We start from the raw sequence: 5939 nt of genomic DNA, 5'->3' as shown, positions 1-5939 counted from the left end.
GCTGAACTTGGGATGTTTCCCTGACAACCTGTCCTCTTCCAGTGTTCTCTGTCTCAGTGGATGGCACCACCATGTCCTTGGTTGCCCAAGTCTGTCATCTGGGAGTTATCCATGACATCTCTGACATTGGTACTCTAACTTCCAGTCAGTCACCAAATCCTGTTGATTCTACCTCATGTATATCCTAAATCCATCAATTTTAGCTCAAGGTGAAGGGCACAATCCTTCAGACTGCCAAGTCTTCACAAACCTTCTGATACCAGCCACAAGTTTGGGGGTTCCCAGGACCACCCTCACTTTATACTAGCTGTCTACAAATTCAGGGGTCCCCATGGACTCTCAGTTTTGATAATTTGGTAGAATGACTCACAGAACTTAGGAAACTACTTTATGTATGATTACAATGTTATTATAGCAAAGGATACAAATCAGAACTAGACAAAGAAAGAGATATAGGGCAGAATCTGGGAATGAGAGGGCTCCAGAGTCAAAGCTCCAATGTTCTCAAGGAGGCATCATTCTCCCAGTGTATATGTGTGGCAATACACACAGAGCATCACCAACCTAAGAAGATCACCCGAGCTTTGTAATCCAGAGATTTCATTAAGGCTTCATTAAATAGGTATGGTTGATTGAATCATGGCCCACTTGGTTATGTTCAATCTCCAGCCCTCTTCCCTTCTTGGAGATCAGACTGGTATCCTGTGGCTCAAAGTCCCAATTCTCTAATCATATGATTGGTCTTTCTGGTGTTGCCAGTCTTCATTTTAAGACTTCTGGTGCAGAAGAGCCCCCACACTGAGTCATCTCTCAGCATAACCTATCAGGTGCCAATCATGTATTATCTCATTAGCATAAGCTAATAGATGTGGTCTCAGGGGTCTACCATGACTAACAGCACATTCTTGTTACTTGGGACATTCCAAGGGTATAAAAATTAACTCCCAGGAGTAGGAGCAAAGGCAGACCACTCTTTGAGTAAAGTGAATTAATCACTGCACAGCATCTTAGTACTGGCAGGTTGGCGTCTGACAGACAGACTGCATTCTTTCCTTAACTGTGTGTATAAATTAGGCCAACGGCCACGAAAAAGCAAATTGGGCCTTTGGGAGATTTTAGTCTTCAAATACCATCAACACACTTTATTTTATAAAGTGTGTTATAAGCTTACCTACGGAGAATGTACACAAAAAGAAACTCTAGGACAAGCTGAGTTGTGTGCTCTGCTCAAACACATCAAGCCTTCAGAGCTTTATCAGGAAGTAAAGGCAAGGTTGGGGCACAAGGTAGGGGGAAGAGCCAGAGACGAGAGAACTTCATGATTTCTTTTATATGTGGTCACCACTTTTCTTTCCCTGCTTCCTCCTCAAGCAGGAAGTTAGGGAGGTTTGTGATGGAAATGGGTGGGTCTTAGACATTGTCTGGGAGTAATTTGGAGGTCAAAATCATGCTACATTTGAAAACTGCCTTCACAGAGGTATATCTCCACTCCTCTTACTAAATACAAGCAGTAGCTATGTAGCCATGTGGCTTTTCTTTAACATAATAGATATGTTAATTAACTAAATGGGCGGAATCCTTTCATGACCTATACATATCCAATCACCATGATGTACCCTTAAAAAAAAGTAAATTCCCATTGTTTTGTGGTTTTCTTTATTAAGAGGCCTGGGGATCTGCTTTGCACACAGACATTAGTATTATATTAACTTATTTTATTCTTGAATGTTCTAATGCCATTATTCAACTGTGCAAAATGTTTCTCAGAGGTGCTCGATCAAGCAACAAGGTTTCCAAAAGTCCGTGGGGAATTAGAAAGTTTTAACTCTGTGGCTCGTCTAGTGTTGCCAGCGCATTTCCTAGCCAAGCTCTGAGACCCCATGATGATATGGCTTTTCATTATGTCCAGACACATCAGGGGTTAAATCATGTTTTTTGAAAGAGAACAAATGATATAACATGGAATTCTCAGCCTCATTCCCTCAACACCAACATTATAAAATGATTTCACTCTCTTCAGAATAGGTTATGTCAAAATGGTCATAAGCTGTGGACAGACTGAGTTTTAGCCAGTATCATTTTCTGTCTTTAACCACTTTAATAGCTATGTGGCCAGCCAACTCTCATTATGACCTTCATTTGTCAGGTGCTTGAAAATAGCCTACACACTTTTTTCCCCAAAAGAAGGCACCCTACTGGGTAGGACGAGCCAGAAAGAGTGAGAAAGAGCCATCAGGCTCACAGCAGGAACAGGCATTCTTTTTCCTGGGAGAGCCACTTTGATTTGTGCTGCTGACGAGAACTCTAATGCATGTAGGTTTTCCATTCCAGGCAGAAGCTCCTAAAAGAAGAGAGTAGAGTGTGTATTTTAATCTCTAGCTGGACCATATTTGCTTCCCTGCATTCATGCTTACCCTCACTTTGACCCTTTCTGCATACCTCCCATCCCCCAACCTGGCTCTAGAAAGACTTTACATCTATAAATCTCCGACACAGCCTTCCAAAATTTTTTTTCAGAAAAATGCATAAAATGCTTGGCTGCTTGCTCTGCTTCTCATGCTCCTAGTTATACGAAATTTTTCTAGAGTATATGTTCTCCTTATGCCAAGAGAAAACTTTGCCCCATCAAAAAAGTTTACCATCTTCACAATATCCCATGGAAGTAGATGTAACTGAGAATTCTTTTCTCAGCGTTACTCTACTCTCATATTTAATGATCACATGAAGAAAGAAAGCAGATTAAGAAGCTATTTGAATCTAAATCACCCTATATTTGAAACAAAATGAGAGCCAGGACAAATATAGAACCACCCGATTTTTTAAGTAGTGAGGGGTGTCCATCTTTCTCAAGCCTCCTTTCTTGGCATGAGTCCATGAGGATTGCTTCATATTTGTGAGGGTCCATAATCCAGGCTCATGGCCACAGATAAGAATACCCTGAGCATCAGAGGACTGGCTTTCAATGTGTCAGCATTATCCTCTCCCCAGTTATAGAAGTAAGTCCACTTCGAGGAGGGAGGGTGAGGAAAATAAGGTCTTGATATTTCTGACATTAAAAGCTGAGCTGTCCAATATGGTATCCACTAACCACATGTGGCTGTTGAGCACTTGAAATGTGCCTGGTCTAAATTGAGGTGTCTGTAAGTTTAGTATACACACTATATTGTAAAGACAGTATAAAAATGTAAAAGATGATATTAATAATTTCATGTTGATTACATGTTGAATAGTGTATTTTAGATACACTGGGCCAAATGAAATATGTTATTAAAATTGATCTCCCCTATTTCTTTTTGCCTTGTTATATGGCTTCCTAGGAAATTAGAAATTACATATGTAGCTCTCACTATATTCTCTTGGACAGCATATTTCTGAGTTCAGTTGGATATTTTTTCAGGATTGATATTCAAGCTGTGAAAAACATTCTTCCATCAGCAGAATCTGGCACAATAGCAGGCTCTTCAGATAGCAGGGTTGGCATTTTAAAAATTCGCTCTGGAATTGTTAAGTGGTTTGCAGCTGAGAAGCTATATGAGCTGACTTTTTACTGTATGAATTTAAACAATGCTCAGAGGCAAACATTTTCTTAAGAATTACGATATTCTGTGGGCCGTGTAATCAGCACATTATCAAAATATATGCCCTTTTGATTATTATAGCAATCTAAAAATTGCTAATTATATGATAGAATGCTAACTACAAACATAATTACAGATAACACATTATTGGCAAACTCTGAAACTAGTTACATATCATTCCCAGAAAAAACAAAATTTGTCCCAAAATGTTAGACTCAGTCAATGATAGAAGCGCTTAAGTAAGCTTAGGACAATTACAATGTTCTTCCGTGACAGTCACTGGGGAAACATCTGTCACTGGAAGTTTGAGAAAATTAGATACGGTGAGCAAGAGTGCCTCTGTTTGCACAGGTTCTAATCCCCACTCTTGAACTGGTTATTCCATTGCAAAGAGCTCACAGTTAGAACATTTGATCTTTTTATACGTAACACTAACCATTTTTACATTTAATAGCCACTGGAAAAATCAAAGGCTCGATGTCTGTAGGACGAACATTCTTTGAAAGCAGCAACACTATCAAACAAATTTTATTTGATATTGTGCTTAACTCAAAGGTTGTTCCACTCATTTTATTGTGAACAAGGTACTCAGAACAAAAAGAGTGGGGAAAATGAGAGAGGGAGGAAGAAGGAAAGGAGATTGTCGAGTGGGAGAGGGAGAAGGAAAGAGAATGGAATGGTCTATTTTCTGGAAGTCCCCAAAGCCATCCATTCGCGTTTATCTCATATTTGATCTAAAGAGTATTAAGTAGAAACTCATCCAAATCGTTTGGAAATTTTTCTGATTGGAAAGAGCGAGCAGACCAATGAAATAGGCAGGATTCGGCAATGCTGTAGGGCTTCTTAGGTAGAGAATTTAAAATATATTGTCCTTAAAGCAATCCAGAAGCTATCTCTTCTAAGGCTTTGCTGTCCGGCAACCCAGCATAGGTTCCTTCTTACCACCGTTCTAACAAGACCCCACCCTCAGTTCCAGTGTAAGCCCTGACTGGCTTTAGTCAGTTAAAGTATCCTATTTTCCAGGCCAGAGTACTTGGTTCAGCATTGGGCATGTGACCCAGTCAGAGAAGTGGGACACAGGAAGAGAGGTTTTGGGGCTGTCTGTAAAAGAAGAATTATGGGGGCTTCTTGTAAGGTGCTTTGCTCTCTCCCCTGCTGGGCATGATGAAACCAGCAGTCCCAGTTGTGGCTGGCAGACATCTTTCCCCTATCGTGACTTCAGAAATGTTGCTCCTGTGTCTTCCAGCTTGCATCTTTTCAGACGAGAAGTCAGTAATTATTCTTTTTTCCTTCTATGTGTAATATATCTTCCCACCCCTTCTTTCCATACTGCTTTTAAGATTATACGTTTATCACTGTTTCTCAACAATTCGGTTTTAAATTTTTTTTCATTTGATTTGGAAAATTTGAGGCTATTATTTTTTCAGACATCTTTTTCTTCCAATGATTTTTTTAAATTTTATTAAATTTATTGAGGTGACATTGGTTAATAAAAGTATATAGGTTTAAAGTGTACAATTCTATAATACATCATCTGTACATTGCATTGCGTGTTCACTACCCAAAGTCAAGCTTCTTTTGTCACGTATATTTGACCCCTTTATCCTTTTCTACCTCCCCCGACCCCGCTCTTTTAATGACTTTTATTTTCTCCTTTCTCCTCTCCTTCTGCACTTCAATTACATGTATCTGGACCACCGATATTATTGTCCTAAATTTTTCATCCTTTTATTCCACTGTCTGCTTCAGTTTGGGTGGTGTCTTTTGCAGTGTTTTTAAGTTCGCTGCTTTGTTTTGTTTTGTTTTGTTTCTGCATGACTAATCTACTACTAATCCTATTCAGTGAAATTTTTATTTCAGATATTGTATTTTTCCTGTCTAGAAAGTTCTATTTTGTTCCTTTAAGTATCTTTTTTCTCCTCATTCTGTTCTTGTTTTTCCTTAAATACTTAAACATATTTGTAACAGTTGTTTTAAAAGGCTTTCTCTGCTGACTCTATCATTGCTGTCATTTCTGGACCTTTTTCTATTTTTTTTTTTCTAGATTGACTTTATAATTGGATGTGAGACATTGTGAATACTGTGTTGTTGAGTATCTGAATTTTTTTCTTCCTGTGAAGGGAGTTGAGCTTTGCTTTGGCTGACAAGCAGTTAAGTTACTTGCAAGTCCAAATTGACCTTTTGGGGCTTGTTTACAAACTTTTTTTAGACATGTTTAGAGTAGTCTTTAATCAAGGCATAATTTCATCCTATTGTAAAGATGTGACCATATTGGGATCTCTATCTATCAATTGCTCTGACTATTTAACAAGGTCTCTGCATTCTGGCCAGTCACAACCTGATTATCTTCAAGCTCTGCAT

This window comes from Pteropus vampyrus, unplaced genomic scaffold (genome assembly GCF_000151845.1).
Source record: "Pteropus vampyrus isolate Shadow unplaced genomic scaffold, Pvam_2.0 Scaffold96, whole genome shotgun sequence".
NCBI lineage: Eukaryota > Metazoa > Chordata > Mammalia > Chiroptera > Pteropodidae > Pteropus > Pteropus vampyrus.
The sequence above is the reverse complement of the archived record's forward strand: the minus strand, read 5'-3'. Positions refer to the sequence as shown.